The 25,489-nt window shown below is 38.9% G+C and overlaps 1 long non-coding RNA gene across 2 annotated transcripts in view; it reads right to left on the reverse strand.

Moving 5' to 3' along the window:
- LOC134476052 (uncharacterized) overlaps positions 1–25,489 on the reverse strand; it is a 121,457-nt gene that overhangs the window by 30,090 nt on the left and 65,878 nt on the right. For both annotated transcript variants that reach the window (XR_010047493.1, XR_010047492.1), the window contains exons 2-3: positions 8,773–8,995; positions 8,175–8,292 (exon numbers count right to left, since the gene is read on the reverse strand). This is a non-coding gene — a long non-coding RNA (uncharacterized LOC134476052). The remainder of the gene's footprint in view (positions 1–8,174; positions 8,293–8,772; positions 8,996–25,489) is intronic.

Genomic DNA, 25,489 nt, shown 5'->3' on the forward strand with positions numbered 1-25,489 from the left:
TAACAACTCGCTTTGGCAAAAACAGTGAACCATGATGGGATTATGATAGTGTCGTAGAGCACATTTCTGGTCTACTTAGAAAATGACACACGAGCTCAGATGACAGCAGACTCTTTGCAGTAAAATGATCATCTGCTGATGAGTATGCATGCATTGCCAAGTATGTGGTTTAAAAAGGTGGTTTATGGGTCATTTTTTTTCCCAGAGACATCAGGTGTCTTTAAAGGGTGGAAAAATTGAGTTTTAGCACAGCTGAAGTGAATGCAACAAAGGAAATTACTCTTATAGAAGACTTACAAAAAGACTTTTGCACATATCACCCAGCAGTTCACTAAGAAGCACACAATCAATATTCTTGGCAGAGCTTGATTAACTCTGTAGTTCACAATTCATCTTTTGGCTTTATCTTGCTTTCTAGAAAATGAAACCTGGCCACTGAACAGTGCTGAGGAACTGCTAAGTGTGCTCACAAGTAAAGCCTTTTTCTAGTTACAAGTCAGGAAGCCAAGCTAGGATTCTCTGCCTTCTTCAAAGATGTCACATAAAACAAACTACTTCTCTGGTTCCTCCCAAAAGTGGAAAAACACACCGGGTCTAAGACCCCCTAGACTATTCTAGTCCTTGTTATGTCCCTCTGCCGTGCCTCACCGGCCTGTCAGGGGCTACACATCTAATTCCTGAGCTCACACTTTCTGATAGGCCTCTTGTCCCCTTGAGACTGATGTTTATAAGAGACCCAGATCTTTTTTAATTTTAAGGGGGCACTTTAAGCTAGAAAATATAATTTTCTGGATAGAAGAAAAGAATTTAAAGACTGATAAAAATTCCCATAAGACTTTGGACATCAACTAACTGTCATCAAAGAACATGGCACAAATGAATCAGAAACAGAGGGATTAAGTTCTTCCTGAATTAACATGGGCTTCATATCAGGGGTTCCACAGGATAGGTGCAGGCAAGAGGATAACAAAACAATTTGGAATCTGTGAAATCAAAACCCCTTGAAAAATCCATTTGTGGAAAGGATAGAAATGCCATTCATATTCCAATTCGCTCCTGGTTTGAAACATTGTTTTCCTAGTTTAGAGACTTGTTCTTTAATGATGCTCTTCAACAATGACATAATAGATTAGACAGAAAAACACCCTTTCCCTGGGCCTCTTTTACACAATGTCAGTGGGTTCCATTCACCATCTTTGATGAAGAACAATGTTTTTTAGACATTATCTTTCCTCAGAAATAAAGTCTTGGAAGTATTTTCCACGATCATGATCTAGTACTACTTTTTAACCATGGCTCCTTCTCTAGAGGACTTGGAGAAGATTTTTTTAGAGGCTATTTATTTAGCAATTGGAAAAAATCTGCATTTCATACTTGTAGCCTCAGTCCCCAGAACAAAATACTGAGTGAAAAGAGGATTCTTCTTCTTGATTCATTTTCATAGGAACTGCAGTAAAAACAAACTCAAAACAGTGACCTTGATAACTCTCCCTGCACAGCGCCAAGGTCAGTTCCAACTTACATTCTTTTCTAAAAATGCTGATTTGTCACATTGCCAAGGACAAAGGAAGGTTGAGTTCAACTGTATATCTTTTAAAATCTTGGGAATGTTTTAATAAGAAAAGAAAATTCCCTCATAAATACCATAGAAACATGTCTGAATTCAGTGCTTCCTATGCTTGTAGGGTTTGAAAACAATAGACTATCCTCTAATCCTGAAGTTTTCCTTGTTGAGTTCACTAATCTGTTCAGCAAATCCTTCTGACAGACAATGCTAAGGTAAACCTACACTGAGGTCACAGGAATTGTCATATTTCATACTTTAAATGAAGGCCAAGGAACTCTTTTATGCAACTGGAATACAAAATCACCACACTGCTTACAACCTTGGCTTCTCCTTGTCATCAGATCTACCCCACCCCCCAGCCTTCTCTCACAACTCTCCCAAGTGCACCACAAGCCCAGCGGCCTTTATTTTGTTCTTCAAGCCTATTGGGCATCTTCTCCTCTTAAGATGTGACCCGGGTCATTCCTCTGGCTGGACATCAAGCCCTCACATCTTTCCGCAGCTCATTACTTGTCATCATCACAGACTCTGTCCAGCTCTAGCCCACCAAGCTTGTCCACTGGGCTCACCCTTTGCCTCAATCATTCCACAACCTATTAGACTGCTTATTTTCTCAGTGAGAAAATGACCACTCTCAGAACTTATCTTGTTGCTAGAGTTATCTGCTGGCTTACTTCTGTCTTCCCCACAAATTGTTGACTTCATGAAAGTAGGACCTCCATCTGGCTCACTATACCTGAGGAACTACACAATACAGGCACTCAGGTATTTTTTAAATGAGTGAGGGAATGGACTTTGTGTAACTACATGCTCTTAGCGTCCAGATCTATTTACCAGATTTCTTTGTCCCTAACTGAACTGCAGTCCAGGCCACTAATGACACAAGTCTTCTACATTCCCTGGAGGATTTTCTGGGACACATATGAGGCCAAAGGTAGGCTTTCCCTCAAACAGTCTCTTTTTCATTTGCTGTCTTGCTTCTCCCGCTCCCTTCCCTCTGAGAATAACCCTCCCCCAGTGCCAGTCTCAGAGGAGCCCTGAGTATGACCTCAGAAAGTCGGCATCCACCCACTGGTGATGATAGGCAATGATTTCTCCCATGTATTCCAAGTACGCTGGGGAAGGAAAACGTGCATCTTTACAACAGTGAGTCAGGGTCCTTGGAGTTGGTGAAGAGAATGCATGAGCTAGATTGCACACCAAGCTTTGTTCTCTGTAGATGGCATTAATGATATGCCTCATGTCAATATATGATTTGATATACCAGTAACTACTGAAGCATAGATGTGATACTAAGTACACACTATCATAAAAGATAAAATTCAGGGTTAAATTGGTTATTTACATTTACCACATTCAATACATTTGGGTATGTGAAATTCTCTTAATGTTAAGGGGGATCCTTGTAGCTTAAAATGGAAGGTATTGTTGATTTGCATAAATTCCTAAAACAAAGAAAGAAAAAATATTGACTGTAGAGATTTAGCCTAACACCCAGGATCAAACTTCAGAAAGCATTGTTTTCTCTCCTTCAGAATTGTTTACTCTGTCCTCGTTATCACTTTCCCCATTTTTTTCATTACCTAAAATCCAAAAAGCTGGAAATTCATTCCAACTAAAGAGCAAAAACAGTGAAGATCAGAGGCTGAGAAACAATCTTCGCTTTAATACGAAATTGTTCACTATTCAAAAGGTCTTACTATGTAAATGCAAAAACAAAGGGACATAAAGTTCCATAAAGGACAAGTCCTTCCCTTAAAGCAAGCTTTTTTCTTTCCTATCACCTGGCTAAAGAATAAGATAGAGAAGTCAAAGAACAAAGCTTTGTGGTTGAAAAAATTCTATAAAGCTGGAACTAACTGAAATTTGGGAAATTAGAACCTTGGGAAAGCATGGGCAGGTGAGAAGGAACCATGGAATGAGCATGATGAAAGAAAATTTTGTCTAGTCCAAAATTTTCCCTGTAAAAAGCAAATACTGCTTCCTGTCTCCTCCTACTGTTTTGTATAGCTTCTTACCTTTAAAATAAGAGTAACACTATATCTGAAATGCTCTTGATGCTAAATAAATGCTATAGATTTAAAACAGGACTCCAAACCCTGCAGTTTCCTTTGCAGATGGCAATAATATTTTGCCCAACTTATGCATATATTAAGATGAGTTCAGCCTATAGAGTTCAGCACCTTGGTGCTGATACTGTGCATTAAATATGAGCTATACTTGGGAAATAGGCCAACATATTTCCCCATGAAGTAACCTTTGCATTGCCTAATAAACACTCCTATGTTCAACACAGGAAGCCTTTGTTACCACATGGACCTCCTTGGTTTTAGATTCTATCTGGAGTTCTAAGAGGAAGTTAGACATTCGTTCAGAAAGGTGGATATCCACCACCGTTATGCACAAAGAGCAACACTACACTGGGGGTGACACCTCATTTCAAGGACCTCACACATGGGGATCCTAAAGAAGCAATAATTCTGTTCTGTGGAATCAGAGAGAAGGTCTTAGAAAGAGCTGATACAACTTTGTCTGTTCCTTAAAAGATAAATAGGTAAGAAAGGAGCTAAAGACTCCCTGGGGAGCTTTAAAAACACAAAATCTATGCAAAAGATACTGAAATAGAAAAAGTGTATGGCCTAATTTGGCTCTAAATGATCCAAGCAAGAGATGAAGGCACCAGTCTGTGGCAGAGGTAGAGCCAAAGAAGAGAGATGACCTTGGTTTTTCCCTCTGAATGTTTCTCTAAATCCCATTTGCCAGCATCAAAAAAACAGAAGCCCAAAGTGTGGTGGCCAGAGACCTACAAGGCTTTGACAAGTGCTGAGTTTTTCAAACAACACTAGATCTTGATAAACAAAGCTCTCTCTGGGATTTATGAAGCCCAGGCATTTCTGTCTGGCTCTCGTCTTGGATGTTAGACATGAGTGATGATACAAATCCACACACGCAGATTAGTCGAAAGCTATAGAACTGATTCAGTAGTGTTTGGAGACAGTTTTCCTTTCCTCCTTTTCCCTGCCCTCCCCTGCACACTATTCAAGTCCTCTTGCTGGGTGGTTTTTATTTATCTGCTTAATACCCTCTTCTGTCTGCACTCTCATTAGGAGAGCAATTCCTTCTCTTGGAAATGAGGAGCTCAGCAAGACAACAACAGCATGGAGCCCAGGTGAGCAGTGTGTGTGAGATGGATCCTGACCAGGGCTTTAGGCAGTGGTGCAAGGTCCTCTGTGGGCACAGGAGGACTATATGGGTGTCATCCCCAGAAGCATCAGGGCTAGGACCAACATACTGCTGTCATCAGGGTTCCCTCATTATTGTCAGTGGCAAATAATTATTTGGTATCTCTATACCATTCACTGAAATGTATTCTTGAAAGGAAAAGGCAGGAAGGAAACATGAGATCTGCTCCCACTAGCTACAGTGAAATCATGATCAAAAGTCTACTGTATAAGCTGAAGACACCTTGCCCAAAGGCCTGAGAGAGTGAGTACACTTTGCCTGCCTGTCCCCAATTTCCTATAAAAGGAGGTTGTATGTCGAGCAGTAAACATACTCTCTCCAAGGACAGGGCAATAAACTGGTGGAAACAAAGATTTTTCAGGTCAAGCAATAGGGCTTCTTATCCTCATCATTCCAAGGTCCTTCCTTACAGGTGAAGTTGTCATAATCTTGTCTAGATTTTATACAAGTTCATCTCTAATTGTACATTTTCATTTTGTCACAAAGGCCAATCAACAGTGTGCTTCAAAGCCAACTCCAAGTTCCTCTTCCTCTGTTTGTTGTATAGTTCTTTCCTTGGAAGTCATCATATCAGAATCAAAGTCATCCTATCTGAGGGCTAGGCTGCAATCTTAGACCAAAGTGGAAATTTTCTACTTGGCTCCTCTGAGGCAGCACAATCTATACAACCAAGGGCTCCCACACCTGCTGTGCAAAAGTGTCCTCACTGTCCTACTTGAGGAAACAGGTCCTGTCCCACTGCATGGGACAATTTCTGGGTCCAGCTCAGACCAACATAGCCAGTTCTAGACTAACAACTATATAATAGTGATTTAGGATCATAAGAAGGAAAGATTCTTTCAGGCTCATTTAAGCCTGAAAAGTCCTTAGGAGTAGATAGCCTGCAATTTTGTCATGAAGCAATGAAACTCTCATATCTTGGCCAGAGTCATGAATGACACCAGTCAGTTACCGGTCATCCATCTAAGTCACTTCTGAGAAACAATTTTTCTGCTGTACCATCAATGGAGTCAACTGGAGTTTTTCCCCTCATGGATATTTCAAGTGAAAAGTGTGTCCCAGGAAGTAAATTCTTCACTGTTTCAGAAAGTGCAGAAAATTATTTCTAGCTGGATCAGGAGCTAGTGACCTACTTGGAATATCATTGGACTTCCCAGTAGAATACAAATGACACTAGAAGTGCTCCCATCTTTTTCTCCTTCCTGTGGTATGGTTATTTTTGAAACTATGCCTGTGTTAGCTTCTGGAGTGGTAGAAGTCATACTTAGAAATATTTTGAAGATCCTATCAGAAAAATTGTTCTTTGAGCACAAGAAAACATTGTAAAACACCAGAGCTAATGCATAAACTTATAATGGCCCACCATAATTGTATTTTTCTCTTTGAAACCTTGTGTTTATCTTAAAAGTTTATGTATTCTTAATTATGTGTCCATGATTTCACTGTAAATATGCTAAACTCATATTTAGCATTTTAATTCATCACCAACATCTTACATGCAATTTTTAATGGGTGTGCAGGAAAGGCAACTGCCACAATATAAAAGCAGGTTTCCACATAGTGAAAAGTTGCAGGGTGTAGAGTTGGAGATAGAGAACATCCTGGGTGCTGGAAAACTCTAGGTCTAGCTGGTATTAACATTGTCATGCTCATACTTTAATGAATCTATGAATAGAACTTATGTTTTACCACAAACCCAAACCAAAATATGAACTGGCATGCAAATCCAAATAACACAGTGCCAACTATTATTGGTGCCTAAGGTCCAACTTCTACTCAGGGTCTCCAGCATCTTCTTCCAAACAAAGGCTGGAATAGAATTAAAACTATACCTACTTATGGTGTTTGCCCTGCTGGAAAGTCCAACTGTAATGTCTCAACTCTCAATTCTGTAGAATTGCAGTTGGTTCATTTACTCCTTTTGTGCCAGCTTAAGTCAGAGTCTAGAAGCATGGCTCAACATGGGGATTCTCTTGGCAGTAATTTGTTGATGCAAGAAAAAAAGAGCGAAGGGCTATGAGGGTGAGGGTGCAGCTTCAGTTGGAGTCACACCTCAGTTTGATCCCATAGCGAGCTCTGGAGCATGGATTGTACCACAGAGTTGCTTCCCTCCCTTTGGAGGCAAAGGGTCCTTTTGTACCCCTACATCAGTCAGTCATTGGCTGTGAGCCATCAGCAAGGGCCAGGGAGTTGCTTCACTTCCTAGGCAATTCTAGGCTTGGCAACTCCCGTTTGGCCAAGGGTGACTGTCCAAAGAAAGAAGCAGCTGTAAGCCATTAACAGCCAAACTTGTACTGTAGTGCTGGGATCAGGAACATTTGCCTAATAAAGGGGATCTGGGAGGGTCAGCAATAGCATCTCTACATTTATCATCCTAATTCGTCCTGAAAGATATTTCCAAGGGTAGTATTTAGCCCCTGGGGATCACTTTGGAGCAATTCTAGTACATCAAGATATAATAACAAGTTAAGTTATAATATTTGGTAAGAGCCCACTGTGTGCTAGGCACTTCTCTAAATCCAACATGCTTACACAGTAACCATAGGAGATAAGAACTGTTATTAGTCATACATTACCTATGTAAAAATGGAAGTTTGGGTTAAAGAGCTAACTAAGCTGTTAAGCAGCCAGGCCAGGGTTAGGACTCCATTTTCTTCACACTACATTATAATCACTTCTTGCTTGTTGCTGAAGGGTGAGAGCCACAGAGGAAAAAATATGGTGAGCTAAAGTGATAAATTTCATTTTTATAAAATGCCACACCCAAGTAGGTGAGGGAAAAAAACCTCCTTTAGATTATGGAGAGAGGAGCTTGGGGATGGTTAATACTCTGTGTGTGTGTGTGTGTGTGTGTGTGTGTGTGTGTGAATTTCAAAACGTATTGCAGATTCACCCACAGAGTTGATGTTCACTGTGTGAACTTTCATCATTTAAATCTCATGAAAGTGCAGTTGCATAAGACGTGATTCTGTGCCAACTGAAATAATAGTGAACATTCATGCAGTACTTTCTGTGTGCCAGGCACTGTTCTAAGGAGTATACGTGGTGTTTATCATATAATACTCGGGACCATGCCATGAGGCAGCACCATTTTTAGGTAAGGAAACTGAGGCCCCGACAGAATAATTGTTATGCCCAAGGAATGTAGCTAGACACTGTCAGGACCAGATTTCAGAGGGAACCATTGAGTTGTAGAGTTCATGTTCCAGATTTTATATTGACGCTGCCGAAAGAGTCATAGACAGTTGGAACTTAGATTCATGGTGCATAAACCAACTATTTCAACTTAGAGATTAGGAAACTGAGACCCAGAGAGAGCTGATGACTTGTACAAGTTCACACAGACCTCTATGTGAATACTCACGACAGTGCTATCCCTGTTTTTTGACAAGTATTAGATATACGCCAGAATTGGTAGCATTGACTTCACAGCAGTTGAGGAATGTGCTTCAAAATTCTTGCAAGCTCTTTTCCCTTCCATCCTAGGAAGGAAATAACACCAAGAGATGTTGTTTGAGAAGGCAAAAAAGAAACAACACTGTTCTGTCTGCCCTCTGGAGAAACTAACTGCTATTTCTGCACATGCACGTGAGTCCCTCTGTCATGTGTGTCTATGTTATGTGGTTTTTGAAATGCCATTTTGTTTCTAGCTGGAACCTGAAAACTCCAGTCTGGGAGCACATCTTTTTAGAGAAAGGGGAGGAGACAAGAGGCACTATTTACTACAGACCTAGTAAATGCCAAACCCAGTGCTCACAGCTCTCTATGAGCTGTGTAAATTACCCATGAAATGATCCCTGGAATCAGAATGTATATCCATTAGCATTTGGTGTGTAATGCACCAAGCCACAATGTAGATGCTTAAATAAGACACAAAAATTTACTGTTGCTGAGGAGTATCTGGGTCACCTGGGAGCTTTTACTAAACCATGCCAAGCTCAAATGGTTTCAATGAGGTTCACCTGTCTTCGCAGGTAGCTGTTGAATTGGCTGGGAAGTGGCTTATCGAGGATTCTGTCAGCTGAGATGGTTCCTTTTTGTTCCATATTTTACAAAATTATAATCCAGACTCATTCCCATAGTAGTGGCAAAGAGACCAAATGAAGCACAGAAGATTTTGAGATGTACATTCAGGATGGGCATGGCATCTCTTCTCCATTCTCCTCACTAAATCACATCACAAGCCTTATTATAGTCAAAAAAAAGGAAATAGATGTCACTTCTCCTAAAGGAATGACCTCCAAATTCACATTGTCAATAGCACAGACATAGACAAGGATAGAAAATTAGAGAAATTTTTAAAGTCAATCTATCACAAATATCTTGGAATAAATAGCTCAAATCATTTCACTGTGTATAGTGACTGTTTAATTTTAAAAATTTATTACAGTAAAAATGGCATTGTCATTAATCTCCTTCAAAATATTCCCTCTCCCTTCAACTACCCTTGTCCCATCATTCGTGCCACTTTCTGAAGCAGTCTTGGAGGTTTTCTTTTGTGAGTGTTTTTAATTGTGTTGTCAGGGTACCTCAGAGACCTAAATCAGTTCAAAATATTTACCTTTCTTAGTCATTTTGGCTTTGGGGAAGAGCCAAAAGCCATATCGGGCCAGATCTAATAACTAAGGTAACAGGGACATACTCTAATATTTTTACAAGCCTGCCTTCCTGTTGGGTGACACTTAGCAGCAGCATTCACTACATTTTTTATCATACCTCATAAAAACATTTATGGAAGAGGATTTCTAGAACTGCTCTAGAAAGTGACAAGAATGAAGAGATACATGTATCTGAGAGAGATTAGTGGCATTCTGTCTTACCATAATAATTACCTTATTTAACACACATCGTATTTTTCCACCCATCTTTGTACATTTGCCCCCCAAAGTATGTGTCTCTCTCACATATTGAGTCTACTTTTGGAGATATTTGAGTTCCCTTTATTTCACTTACAGAAAATTCGAAAAGTGTTATTTCTGGGTTTTAAAATGGAATATACCATTTTTCATTTACCCAAGTAAGACTAATAACCATGTAAACCTAGCAACAGCCCTTGTATTTTTATTTCAAAGAACAGTACATAAAGCTAACTGTATATCTTCTATCCTATCTGCTATCCACTATATTACTCACTGGTTGGTGAGAGAGTGGCTCAACAACTAAAGATTAGCCCCAAGGAAAGTCTCTACAGCTTCACCCAAAACAAAAACACACCTTTCCCTGGTGTTTTGTTTTGCAAACAGTAAGAAAGATCTATTAGAAACAAAAAAAATATATATCCAAATCAGCGATCAGAGGTAGTTTTTATCCTATATATAACTCCAGTTGGTTAGCAAGAGCCGTGAAAAGTAATGTGAAAAGGAAATATGTATTAGATATTTTTTAAACAAAATTAGATTATGAAAATTTTCCAGCAGATGAAATACGGTTATATAGTGACCGATCTTTTCCACTAGCCTCACAGCTAGGTGATTCTCATCTCCTTACCCTCTCTCCTAATATTTCTTTCTCTCAACTTCTTTCTAGGCTGTTTTTGAGAAAGGCAAACAAAGCAGAGTTGCAATTACCTGTTGAGTTTTACCATGGCTCTGGGGGATGGGCACAGCTTGAATATTTAGTCCTTTGCAAGCACGTAGATAACCAAGATTCAGCAGGATGTTAGCCGATATATGTGTCACACATTCCAACCCAATGGGAAAATATTGGCTCAGACAAAATCTAAACCCAGGAGGAACAGTCAAAATCCCAGAAATAACTGAAGAACATCACAGCAGAACATATATTCTCTTTGTTTACACTTGGCTACATTTACATGTTTCTTGGGATAGTGTCATCAAGCTTCTGAGTCAGGAGAGATCTGAGGCTAGCCCCAGCTGTTCAGAAGCTGCATTTACCCAAGGTGAACCATCTTGGACCAAGGTTAACTCTCATCAGCAGTCAAGCAGTGCCCAACTCCACAAGGCATAGTGACAAGGCCACAAAACAAGGGGCTTAAATTGTGTCTTTGACTCTTGCCTTCAAGCAAACTTAACATCCCCCTCTCACAGTCTCGAAAGAGACATAATATGCCAATCTTAAAGTTTATGGTAAAAACTAAATGTGCTAATGTATAGTGTAGACAGACTAGTAACTGGAACTTGGTCCAGGCTCCCTTAACCATAGCCATACTTAACAATGACAAACTGCAAAGGCAATAACCATACTTTTATGTGTATAATTATATAATAACATAGCAATAGTGAAGGCAAATTTACTTTCTACCATATGCTAGGAATTGTAATCCATGCTATGTGTAAACAACAGAGAAATGTAACTCATAAAGACACAGTTTACATTTGGTGAATGCAGACAAGGTGAACAGTATAGAAAATGCTCAAGCAGACTCTGAGAATACCAGAAGTCTAGGATCATTGCTCTCATTTCTTGCCAGAACAGTCAATTAGTTTCTCAAACATGCTGACAGCTTCCTTCTCACAGGACAATTATTTGCAGTGACTTAACCATACAAACTTGTTTCATCTGATTTTTCAATATTTTTATCTGTACCTTCAGGGTGAACAGACCATTGTGTCTGACAATTAAAGTACAAGTCATCTTTAGCTAAAGAGAATGAGGCTACCACCTATCAACCTCATGCCCAGCTTTTATTATCAATATCATCATCACCCACAAGTGGCATCTTGGGCCCTCAATGAGGCAGAATACAGTGACAACAGGCCAAGGCCTGATGCTTTCAAAATTTTCCCCTTGGTGCCAATGCTGCTGAATAATCATCCTTTCTTTCCATTACTGAGATGTCATTATGCAGGCAAAGCATGTTCTCAGTTGCCCACAGTAGGTCAGAGGCAGGAGGAGACATTGTTCAAAGATAATTCATGTCCTCTTAAATGTCAAAATTTAACTCACGTGCTTCAGCCGCCACCTCACTCAGTCACCAGCTGGGAAATTCATCTGAGCTAGCATCTCTGTAGGGCAGGAAAGCGATCACTGAGCCCCACCAAAGAGCAGGAAACAATGACTACACCGTGAAGACGAAGGCCTTTGTCAGATCACAGAGCAGCAGTGATTGCAATTAATTGCTGATAAAATATGAAAGAGCCTCTTGTTGCTGGAGGTCAGGAGCTAGGACAAAGGACAGTGCAACCGTTTACTGAGAAGCTTGGGAGAGGCAGGACTCGGAATTGTGCTTGTGAGAAGACATAATCTTCATCCGTGCTGTGGGGTATTTCAGAAGAAACAAGAATCTAGAGCCATAGAAGACTGAGAGCAAACTCAAAAGGGGACATGTTCACTGGAGAAAAGGCAGCCTCTTTAATAAATGGTGCTGGAAAAACTGGTTCTCTACATGCTGAAGATTAAAATTAGACACATGTCTATCACCATGCATTAAACTAAAGACAAAATAGATCAAAGATCTAAATATTAAAACAGAAACGCTTCATTGGCTGGAAGAGCAAGTAGGTAGAAATCTCTAAGATATAGGTGTAGGCACAGATGTCATGAACAAAACCCAGACTACATGGGAAGAATCAACAACTGGGATCTCATCTTATTAAAAAAAAAAAAAAGATTTTGCACTGCAAAGGAAATTACCAACATAGTGAAAAGACAACTCACAGAGTGGGAAAAATTTTAGCTAATGGTGCTTCAGATGGACATATAAAGAATTAAAAAAAAAAATTAGAACACCCCAATCCAAAAATGGGCATCTTAGGTGAATATATACTTTTCAGATGAAGAAATATAAATGGCCAATAAATATATGAAAAAATGTTCAACATCATTGGTCATTCAAGAGATATAAATTAAAGCAACACTTGGATTTCATCTCACCGCAGAAAGAATGTTTATCACCAAGAAATCAACGAATAACAAATGCTGGCAGGGCTGTGGGGAAAAAGGAACCCTTCTTCACAGTTGGTGGGAGTGTAGACTGGTGCAACCATTGTGGAAATCAGTGTGAAGATTCCTCAAAAATCTAGGATTAGAGGTCCCATTTGACCCAGCTATCCCCCTTCTGAGTATCTTCTCAAGAGAATTAAAAACATCATACCACAGAAATACATGTGCACCCATGTTTATAGAAGCACAATTTGTAATAGCTAAATCCTGGAAACAAATCAAGTGCCTATCAACCTATGATAAAAGAGATATGGTACTTTTATACAATAAATATGACTCAGCTATAAAGAAGGATACAATTGAGGCTTTTAGAGGTAAAAATTGCAACATGAGACCATAATCATAAGTGAAATAAGTCATACCCACATGAGTAAACATTTTTTTGTCTCTTGGTATGAGAAACTGAAAGAGTAAATAATATATAAAATGTACAAAAGATATTGTGAAGTGGAAAGAAATTGTTCAAAAGGAAAAAGGAACTAAGATTAGTGAAAAGGGACAGGACAGTGGGGAAAAGGAAAAAATTCAATTCAGTTATGCTATTAGTGTCTCTTAGTTAATTAGAAAGGAAAGTTCATGCTAATATAGAGTGGAGAAAATGTTATGCCCTTGTCTTGTACCCTGAGCAACTACTTTAAAGATAAAAACATGTAATATGTTAATTATTGTTATTCGCCAGTTATTTTATTATGAAATTTTGTTTTACCTTTTTCCCATAAAATAAAATTTAAAAAAAGGAAAAAGAAAACTCAAAAGGTGAATTGATGAGCAATCACCCAGGCTAACATGGCCCATCTATTAACAAAAAGCTGCAACCATGTGATGATTCCTCAACAAAATTAAAAATTAAGTTGAGAATCTGCATCTGCTTGCTGGCTGCCACCCCCAGAAGGCTCCTTTCTGTGGGCAGCTAGCATGGGCAGAGAGAAAAAGCAGAACTGTCTCCACCTACCAGCCACTGCCACCAGAAGGCTACTTCCTGGTGAGCAAATGCAGGGGCACACAGCCATATAACCCCATGTATCCCATCCACGGAGGAGCAGCCAACATAAGAAGCCTCCCTTGTTGGGAGGAACCCAGGAGAATGTCAAGATGAAGAAGAAAAAGGCAATCTCAGACTTCCAGCCCACACAACAAGTCTGGGAGATACCATCATGGAAGAAAATGGAAGTTACATACCTGAAATGTCTAAAAGGTTAGCAACCGAAGTAAAGAAACAACTTCATGAGATTGTAAAAGCAATCAAATCAGAAATAATGTCTCAGGTAAAAGAAAAAAATTACAAACATAATGAAAGAAATGCTCAATATATCTAAAAAAGACATATATCTTAAAAAGAGGAACATAGGAAAATGATAGAAACTTTAAATGAACACTATAGAAAGGAATTACAATGCATGAAACAGATTCAAAGAGATATACAGGAAATTAAAAAGTCATTCAAAAGTTGGCAAAACCACTCAAACGAGACTGAAGATAGACTTTCAAACCTTGAAAACAGGATTACAGCTAGAGATTATAAAAGGAACAATCTCTTAAAAATAACAAGGAATCAGGAAATAATTGAGTGGCTGCAAGATGATGCAAAGAAGCATACTTTAAGAGTAATCAGTATCAGTGAAGAAGCATTTCAACACAAATGGAATTAAAAGGCTATTTACAGAAGTAATAGCAGAAAACTTCCCACACATAGGAAAAGGCTCCAGCAGGCAGATAAGTAAGGCATGTAGGACTCCAACTAGCCACAACCAAAGTAAATCTATACCCAGATATATAATAATCAAGATTCCAGAAATTCAGCACAAGAACAAAATATTAAAAGCTGTTAGAGAAAAGAAACAGATCATCAATAAAGGAAAACCAATCAGAATCGCAGCAGATTTGTCAACACAAACCATCAGGTCAAGAAGAGTTTGGAGTGAAGTGTTTCAAATCCTGAAGAAAAACAACTTCCAACCCAGACTGATGTGCCCTGAAAAACTGTCTTTCAAAATTGATGGAAAAATAAGGTACTTCCATGATAAAGAACAGCTGAAGGAATTCATGACCACAAACCAACCTTACAGAAAGTGCTTAAGGATATTCTAGAGAGAGATAAAGATGACCATGGCTCCAGGAACAGCAGCAGAGGAGGATTGACCAACAGGACAGACAACTGAATGAAGAGGAAAAGTGGAGGGCCAACAGCAGGAGGATAGCACAGCAAAGACAAACCAAATGCTGATTGTAACCATTAATGTAGATGACCTGAGATCCACAATAAAAGAAACACAGGGAGAGTGGATCAAGAAACAAGATCAATATACTGTATACAAGAAACACATTTAACTGGAAATTAAATTCATAGGCTGAAAATCAAAGGAGAGAAAACAATTGTTCCATGCAACAGGAGACCAGAAAAAAGCAAGGGTAACTTGCCTGTCAACTATAGAATGGGTAAGAAAGATATGATATTTTTCATACAATGGAAAGCTACCCAGCTATGAAGTAGAATAATCTTGAGGCTCTTGTAGGTAAATGGATGCAACTGGAGATCATATTCATGGGCAAAACAATTTAAACTCTTACAGGTGAACTCTAGCATAAAAAAAAAGAAAGAGTTAATGGGATCCAAAAAGCAAAATAGTTATTGTAGTGTAAGAGAAGGAAAGAAACACCTGAGAGGGAAAGGTGGTAACTACTGTTAATTTCTTATTATCTTATTTCGAATTCTTGTATTGTTTCCATAATTTTGTTAGGTTTGGCTTTGTTCCGTCTTGTTTTGTAACATTTTAATTTGATGATATGGGAAGCTATTTTGAACACAATGGAATATATTATGGTAATCATGGTTGGTTTCCTATTATCTTGTTTTGAAGTCTTACAATGTTTTCATTTGTTTAATTGGTTTTATTCTGTTTTATTTTGTTTAATTTTACCACATGTGATGGTATGAACCGCTATTTTGAAGAAAATAAGATATTATGGTAGCCATTGCTGATTTCCTATCATTTTGTTTTGAAGTCCTATCATGATTTTATTCTTTTATTTTGATTGGTTCTATTCTGTTGTTTTACTTGATTTTATTATTTGTGATAGTATAGACAACTTTTTTGAATAAAATGAGATAGTACAGTAACCACTGTTCATTTCCTGTTATCTGGTTTTGAAGTCTTGTAATGCTTTCATTCTTTTGACTGGTTTTATACTATTTTGTTATGTTTGGTATTATTGTGTGTGAAGGTGTGGTCAACTATCTCAAAGAAAACAAGAGACATTATGGTAGCCACTGTTGATATCCTGTCTTGTTTTGAAGTCCTATGTTCTGTTCTCATTTGCTTTGTTCTGTTATTCTCTTTAAAATAAAAAAAATTAAAAACAAGTTGATAGCAAGACAGCAAATCCCACAGCAGTTTGATTGTCACAACATTTCAAAAAGATGAACAATGTAAATACAGCTGAAGTTAACATGAGCAAATCTTTAGAAGTATTAGGAATAGAGCCTGGGTACCATCCACTGTAGGATTTGACATTTAAATTTTTGATAATCCAAATGTGCAAAAAGGAGGGTAGAAAATAAGTGGTAGTAAATTCATTTTTAGAAAAGGTTTTCAAAATGCCTTTGCCTTCTACAGTTTATGTTTTCTAGGCTCAGAGTGTGTGTATTGATATATTGAGGGTGAGAGGTTGTAAGGGAAGAGGATTTTGTTTTAGTACCTTGACGGTGGTTTAGGAAGTGATAAGAAATATACAAAAAACCAAACTTCACTCAAAAAATAACAATTTAAAATGAAGTTAAACCTAAGCTTATATCTCATCTAATTTAATATTCACAAATGGTTAATATTATTGGATTATGATTTCCAAAAATTAGTAGTGAACTAAATAAAAAAGGTGTCTTATTAAAATTCTAATCCCCAGGATTCAGATTATATTAACCAAGTGGGAATGTGAAGAAGCTCAGGAACCCTAAGTATTTTTAGTTTTCCCTGAAGGATTCTGACTAAAAACTTCTTACTCAGGTGATGGGGTTTGGTCTCACAGCAGCTCATCTCATAGTCAGGCCCTCTGTAGGAAAGAGCGAAGGACATGGGTGGGCAAAGTTGGTCAAGTTCATCGTCTGCCTCTGAGAAGCTCGGCATCCATACCTGGTCCTCTGGGTGCAACCTGTGGGTCCACAGCGTTGATGTCTCCTGGAAGCATGGCCAATTGCAGAGTCCCAGACCCGCCTCACCTAGTGGATCATGACCCATGTGTTAGGAAGATGCCCAGGTGGCTCCTGTGCGTGGTGAAGTCTGAGGACTGTCTAGATCAAGCTGTTCAGTTTCTCAGGGGTTCATCTGGAAAAGGAAGATCTTGAACGAGGTGAAATCTACCTCCTCTGCAAACCCTCTTCCACTCTTGCATGATGACCCATGAGTGAAGATGCAAAAGGAAATACAATAGAAAGTTCTGAATAGGAAGCTAGAATAAAAAGAGTTTCAGATTAGACACACAGACACACATTTATAGAAACCATGACTGAAAAAAATCCAAATCCCATGACACCCACGCCCTCATATGAGACCAGGAGCTCCTACTCAAAGGTCCCTTCCTGGGGATGGGAAACTGAGAAGGTGAAAAGGGTCATGAACAGCCCAGAGTTCCGGGGCAAGGCCAGGCGAGAGGGAGGACTAGGACCCAGGTGTCTGCATCCCCATTCCTGGACCACCCTGTCTTGTTGTCTCAGCTGCATCAGGAAAACTTCAGAAAGTAGAACAGGACATAATAACAAAGAAATCAGGTGTTTATAGGGGTGGAATGTGGATATGTCTCCTCAGTCCCATGCTAGAGCCACTTCCATGCTTGGATTATGACTTTATTGTTAATCGGATTTAAACAACAGAAATTTAGAAGAGGGCCTCCACAGTTTGATAACCATCCTGGCCCTTTCCCTCTTACTGGCTCTGTAAGGTTCCTTTGGAGTGGGACTCTTAGTCAGTCATGGATCAGAACTGACACTGGCCTTTTCCAACTCCAAAATCTCAGCTTTCTGCCACTTACTCTTCCATGGTCCTGTAAACTCATTCCTTAATTATGAGAGTCCATAACTCAGACACTCACAGCTGGGGCAATAAACCAAGAGAAGAGAACAACCAGCATTTCTTATGTAATCTTTAGAGGTACTATGCCTATTTGTGAGAAAATTGATGTAGGTGTAAGCAAATATGAGCATATAGGTATATATCCATTCTTTTCTCCCATTTGTATCTACATGTTAGTATCTATCTTTATAGCTATCCTTCTATGTTGCTTCTTCCACTTAATATATTTTAAACAATATTCCATAGTGCAATAAATAATTTTGTTATTTTTCTAATTCAATAAATGTAATAACATTTCATTATGGATGTACTTTAAATATTACATATTATTAGTTTTACACATACATATTTACATTTAAATTATATATTATTACACTTACAAAAATTATATCTTACAGTCCTGACATAATCATTCCTTTACTGGTAGACACTTTGTGCCTCCACATTTTGCCAGCTAGCAGATCCCCTACCTAATAGATACAAAACCCTGAGTTTATCTCCAGCATTACCAAACATACGGAAATATTTGATATATATTTACACGATGAATATATATGAGTATCTTAGGACATTTGTCAATTTACATTTATGCAAGGTATACTGAGTTCCTGGAGGTGAATTCATTAGCTCAAAAGCAACTTAGAATTTTGATAGCTACCACCAAGTCATATGGCACAAGCCAGCAGGTCAGAACTTTTTTCCCACACAACACATGAAAGGAAATATCTTCAGTTTTGCAGACCTTGTAGTCTGTAACAAGTACTCAAATCTGCCACTGTGGCACAAAATCAGTCACAGATATATGTATAGGAATAAGCATGACTTTGTCTCCACTAAAATTTTAAGAACACGAAATTTCAATTATATAGTATATAATTTATATGTATCCCAAAATATCTATCTTATTTAGCAAAATTTATTTGATCCTATACATTTACAGTGTTTTAATATAAACATATATGTAGTGAAATGATTAGTACAGTCAAAAACATTAATGTATCCATCACCTTCCACAGTTACCTTCTGTGTGTGTGTGTGTGTGTGTGTGTGTGTGTGTAGGAAGAATATCTAAAATATACACTCAGTAAGTTTTAGTAGACAATATTATTTTTTTCAACAATTTAAAAATTATTCTTAGCTCATGGACAGTAAAATACATAATCATATAGCAGTCTCAGTTTGGTTCACGGACCATAGTTTTCTGACTTCTGCCATTTACTTCCACTCTCTGCCTAAGCAAGTGGTTTTTACCCGCACAATTGCCAACATCAGATATTATCAAACTTTTGAATCCTTGCCAACTGCATTGGTGAAACTATCTCAGCAAAGCTTTACTTTGCACATCTCCTTTTATAAGCAAAGTAAATTATCTTTTCATGTGAATATTCTTTTACATAAACTTATTATTTGTTCATTATTTCTATGACACTAATCTTTTTCTTATTAGTTTGTGTAGCTTTGTAAAAAGTAGAAAACTTAAAACCTCAACAAAATTACAAACTTTTTTTCCCAGCTTGTGACTGGTCTTTGGACTTTGATGTTGGCAGTTTTAACCAGATGCATATTTTATTTTTAGTCAATCTTTTGTTTTATGATTTATAGTTTCTGTTATTTATAAGATTTCCTTCTCTGTAATTACAAAATAACTTTTGCATTTTCTTGGTTTTTATGATTTCTTCTCTTAACATTATGTATTTATTCATTTAGAAACTGTCATACTAGAAGATGTGATGTGTTACTTAGTCATTGTAACTTCATTGTAAAACATTTCTTCATGGATTTTAGAATTACCCTTCATTTCATACTAAATTTATTGATGTATTCGGGTCTATTTCTGAACTTCCTGCTCTGTTCCAATGATATCTGTTTACTCTTACACCTGTACCAGCCTGCATTAATTAAACTGTTAGAAAATTTAATAATAGATAGGTAGCCACCCCTCATGAGCCTCCTTCAGAATGTTAACAATTACTCTTGTTTGCTTTTCTACATTAAACTCTAAAATCAGTCTAATCATCATTGGAATAACATAAAACATACACGTTGTAGGAGAAGTGGCCTTCCTACTGTGCTTTCTTCCTGTCTGTAAACATTCCATATTAGACACCTTTCCGTTTCTATACAGCAATACCAGAGGCAGCCTACCTTTATAAAGAAAAGGAGCACATTTATCTCGGAGTTTTGAAGGCGTAGGTGCCTGGCACTAGCATCAGCTCCATTCTGGCCACATCTCAAGGCAGCACATAGCATTATAATGGCAAGAAACACAGAGAGCCAGTGTCTGTGTCTGTCTGTCTGTCTGACTTCTTTCTCCTTATTGAAACCACCACTATTCGATCATGAGGGCTCCATCCTAAAGACTTTATCAAAACCTAATCACTTTCGAAGGATTTGTCTCTAAACATCTTGATCCAATCTAGTTTCATTCCCTTCATTCCATTAACACATGACTTTGAGAATCAAACTTGTGTTTATCTGGAGGGGAAAAGCAGACAATATTCAAAACGTAGCAATATTCTTTTTATTTCAAGTCATTTTTATGTATTTCAGAGCTTTATGCACAAAAAAATGTTCATCTATGTCATCATATTTTTTTCTCTTTTTGAGACAGGGTTTCACTCTGCAGTTCAGGCTGACCTTGAATTTATTTAGTAGCCCAGCCTGGTCTGAAACTCACAGTGATCCTCCTGCCTCAAGCCTCTGGAGTGCTGGGATTACAGGTGTGCACCACCACACCTGGCCTCAACATATCATTAAAAAGCAAATATGATCTTACTAGTAGTAAAAGTGCAAATTAGATTACAAAGAGAGGATTGAGAGAGCTTTAATCCCTCTGTATGCCTTTTTTCTGTTCCTCATTTGGAATCACACATTAATTCAACCTAACAACTGTTAATGGAAAGGCAAAAACCATCAAAATGGTCTTTCATGATCTTTCAATTCATGATTCCAAAAAGGCATATGGAAAAACAAAATGTTGGTTGGTTATACTTTCCTAATTTCTTTTCTTTATTAACTGGGAAAAACCCCAAGCATATTTTGAAAAACTAAAATTTGGTAAGGAAAAAAGAATTTTTTTTTCTTAAGTGCTTTCTCCATTGTGGTTTCCCCTTAATGATCTCTCTCCTACTGAGCCATAATTCAACCACCATAAAGCGCTGCTGTAGTCAAACTCGAAAAACTGAATGACTGAGTTAAGCACTGACTGGCTCTCTATTTCCTATCTATCTGTGGCAATGCTGTGTGTCCTGGAGAGCAAGGGAAGAGGCAGGCAGCGGGGCGGGCAGGATGGGGACATGGATATTTTGTTTGTGGAACCGCATTGAGGCCATTTTTGTTTCCCCATGAAAAAAATCAACCCTGAGATCAGTTTACTGACACATATTCCTCCACACATTTCAGTGCTGACACAGAAAAGCCAGGGCTCAACCTACAATCATTGCTCTGGGTTCTTCAAATTTGAACCATTTGCATATTTCCTAATCTCTCTTAGCTGCACTGGAAACTCTTTGGACTAGAAGGAAAAAAAAAATCCTCCTAGGTGGAGTCCTGTTATAACTGGAGCTCTCTCCAGTGCTTTGATTTACAACTCAAACTGTAGTTATCCTTCCAAAATTCGGCATCAGAGCAACATAAGAACGCATAAAGGGAACAGAAAGAAGCAAGCAAGGACAAGCCAAGGACATTTTCAGTACCCAAGTGACTTGTCCTTCACATGAAGTATCTGGAACAAGGACTCCAACCTCCAGCCTAGAGCCACTGACGGGTTAGGACCAACACTCTGTACTACAGACACCTGCAGTTTCACCCGCTGGATATTTTTTTAATCTGAAACAAAAGTGGTAAGGAGTTAAATGTCTTCCAAAGCAGCCCTCCCCTAATGACCAGGGGGAGTAGGTGGATAAATACAATTCTTTCATCCCTCAAGTGGGAATAGTACAGTGTATTCTTTACACTGATTTCAACAATTAAACAGTAACATTAAACTCCATTTTCTCAGATGGGCACGTATGTTGATACCACACCTCCTTTTGCCTCTCTGTACGTTCCTGTCTGATTTTTCTACTCTTCTGCTAGAGTTTTCACAGATCACACTCCAGATAAGCTACTTGTCCTCATATCAGAGCCTGCATCTGCAGAAAGCTAAACTAAGTCAGCAAAACCCAGTACAGGGCCATGTACACAAGATACTGCTAAAACTATAATTAACAAATGGACAAAACAAAATTTTTAGTGCAGATTTTTATAAGCTAAGAGAGCATGCGTTCTTTGGGGACAGGTAGGTCCTCCCCTCACCCATCCCACCAGCTCCTGACACTCTTCTCTCTCAGCTCATGGTCCACTCATCATTTGTCCAAAGCATCTGATGCGGTTGGGCTGCTTGGTTTTATGTGTTTCAGACGTCCTCACCTCTGTGCCCTTGTGACCCCGCTCTCGTCACCCAGAATGACCTCTCTACACCTGCACCTGCTCAGATTACACCAATCCTGGAAGCTATCTCGGGCTTTCCTTTTCCAGGATGTGTCCTGTATGGGAAGAGATGCAGAGCACGTCACAGCGCTTCTGCTTCACAGTTCATTCAATCACAGGCTCCTGCGGAGTCTCTGCCTATCACACATGCAGCAGTCTCATCCCTCTAATTAAATTTGCCTTTCCTTGGGAGTAATAATAACATCTTGTTTCTGTGTAGCCCTTCCAGGGCCTAAGCTAATGTGGCGTAGGCGATTACTTGTCCATATGTGATTATGCTTTTAAATAATAAAATACAACGTGCATATGACCGATAGCTATGAATCATCTTTAATGGTCTTCAGAAAGGCCTCTTTTTTCTCTCTTGCAAACTGGCCAGTGGCAGACAGTTATCTGGAGCATCCTTCTTTGTGATCTTTTCCAGTGAAGCAGAAAAAGTATCAGGCCACAGCAACACCTTGGATTATACACAAAACTTCCCCTCACAGATTTAAAGGCATCATAAAAGATAATGCCTCTCACTCATAAATAAAAAAGTACTTAAATGTAATTTTGACAAAATGTGTCCCAGGAGTGATTGAAGTCTTTTTCTCTCTGTTGTGATTGTTAACATTATAAATAGACAACCATAAAAGAATCAAAGGAGGAAACCTTTTAAAGGCTTACTCCGGGGCCTGATACCCTCCCCACTGTATTTTTCTTAGCCCTAATGCTGAAGGAAAACAAACACTTAGCAATGCATTGATGGTGTTTAGTCCTCCATCTGCATGGCAGGGTGGCAACATGCCAAACCCTAAGACAGTTCCCTGGAGCGCCAAGCAAACTGAGGTCAGCACCATCAGCCACTATACCCATGTCTTAAAGGAATTGGGGAAAGTTCAGGACCCTGAAGTTTTTCCCAGCCTGATCTTCCTCTGCCCCTTTACAGCACCTAAGTAGATTCCCCCAGACCCAGAGTAAATTAGATCCCTTCCATTTGCTTGCCACAACCCAAGGACCTTGATGCCCCGATAGGAACAGTCTTATTGAAATCAGTCAAGGAACAGCAGAATGCTTCCATGGTTCTGCAGCCCTGGAGGGGAGAGGGGAGCACAAAGCTCCCAGCTGTAGAGTGAGAGCCACACCGGCACCTCCCCTCTCTCAGTGAGGCATGGCTGGGCAGAACTCCAAGAGGGTTCCACCACCAGGCTTCCCACCTCCCGTAAGTCCTGCCTTACCCTGGCCAAGTTCAGCCATCCTGTTCAGGTAGGAGGTCCCTGAAGGATCCCAAGAGAAGAAATGAGCATTTCCTGCCATTTTTCTGTCTCCCTTCCAAGCAGTAAAGTGCACAGAGGAAGTACAGTCTGCTTTCTCCTCGCTTTTCTTCAAGTCTTAGCATTTTTGGCACCTGTGCTAGAGCACACGCCCAGAGCAATTATGTCTGCAGTGAGACTGTGCTTTGCTGGTGATATAACTCTTAATGACGCCTTAGAGTATCAGTTTCTCCCGAGACTTATAATCCGCTGCAGTCGAAACCTCTCCAGCTCTTCACAATGGAACTTTTCTTGATGACTCTAAAACAAATGCAATTAGAGAACAGAATCCAGAACTTTCTCTGACCAAGTTCAGCTCATTAGGAAGAAGCTTCCAGTAATGGGGTGAACATGGAACCAGTTCCTACTTTTGTTAAAAATCCTCATAAAAGGCAAGAATTGTAAAAAGATGACACTGAGAAGGTTTTAGTCGCACTCATCCTTCTCACGTGTATTTTAATCAAGCTTACATCCATGATTTTAATTCTCAAAAGAATAAACAGAATGGCTTAGTAGCTAAGAACACTTGTTCCAGGTGTGTGAGTTTGAAGCCTGGCTTGGAAACCTGGATCAAATCCTGGCTCTGTGACATCAAGCAAACCACCTACCCTCCTCCGTTCCTCCACCTTCCAATGTGTATAACATGGGTAGTCTCTGCTTACAGTTTGAGTTGAAAGCACACACGCATGCACACATCACATCACATCTGGAACTTTATCTAGTATGGAGCAAGTACTAAATAAATAAATTGCTATTTTTCTCCAGTATTAAAGCAATGAAAATAAAAGGTCATGTTTGTTATAAGCAATTTCTCATGTGAGAAAGTCAGGTATCACCTGAGTCTGAGTTCCCACTGGGGCAGACCATACAATGTAAAATATTTTATATGGGCACCGAAGCACCAGTGGAGGCAGGAAAGGAAATGAAGCAATTAAGGCTGTGTTCATGAACAGTTTACTACTGTGGGTAACTGGGCACAGGACTCCTGGGAGTCGCTAAGTGACTGTGTGAAATACGTCAGACACCTCAGATTTGCCCTTCTGAAGGGAATGCAGCTGGACAATTTATCCGCCAACTCCATCATTCACTGCTGTGAGATGCTTTTAGAGTAGTGACTACAGCAATGCCCTCTAGACTGCCCTGTGAAGAGAAGGGGCATGCTGGTAGGGCCATCTGCATGGGCATTTAAAGATGCAGGAAGCCATCAGCATGTGCTAACCTCATGTGTAAGTAGTCTCCTTATTTGGCCAGAGGAAAACAAGTGAGTCAGCAGGACCAGCGAACACAGGTATACATACAATTTAACTTTTTGCTCTCTTTAACCATCTCACTCTTTCAGACAGAATCGAAGCTGAATGCACCCAGCTGGAGAGGACACTTCTTATAAAGGACTGTGTCATCTTTCCTGGCAACTCATTGCAAGTTTATTATACATTATGAAATCCCCACAAACTCCCCAAATCTCTCTCAACCTTTTCCTTCTACATTGCTTTACTACAGGGCAAAAGAAAGAATAAGGTTGACCATGTATTATAAGTAGTAAAATAGGTTTGAAAAATTTTAAAGGTTGTGATATTATTTTAAATCCTGTTAGGTGTGTGGGAAAGAAATAACTCACATATCTGAAATTTCCTGCTTTAAAAATGTGGTAACAAACTTGAAAATACCTTTAAGTATACAGATTCCTTTGTATATCAGTACCTTACACACACATTTCATGCAATATATTTTTGGGAAAAAAATTAAAGATTTTTACAAGACTACCTTCAAGATGGCAAGTTTATACTTGAAAGCCAGAATGCTCACCTGAGTCCCTCAAGGCAATAATATAACCTAAGTCCTCAATTTTTATCAAATACCTTTCCTCTACTCTTTTCCTTTTTTCAAAGAAAGATTTCATTCATCTTTTTTTCCCTGAAGGAAAATATTTCCAAAATCAACCCATAAAACCA

The sequence above is a fragment of the Cavia porcellus genome, unplaced genomic scaffold, assembly GCF_034190915.1.
Source record: "Cavia porcellus strain 051 isolate PalLab524CR breed Dunkin Hartley unplaced genomic scaffold, mCavPor4.1 scaffold_5, whole genome shotgun sequence".
Lineage (NCBI taxonomy): Eukaryota > Metazoa > Chordata > Mammalia > Rodentia > Caviidae > Cavia > Cavia porcellus.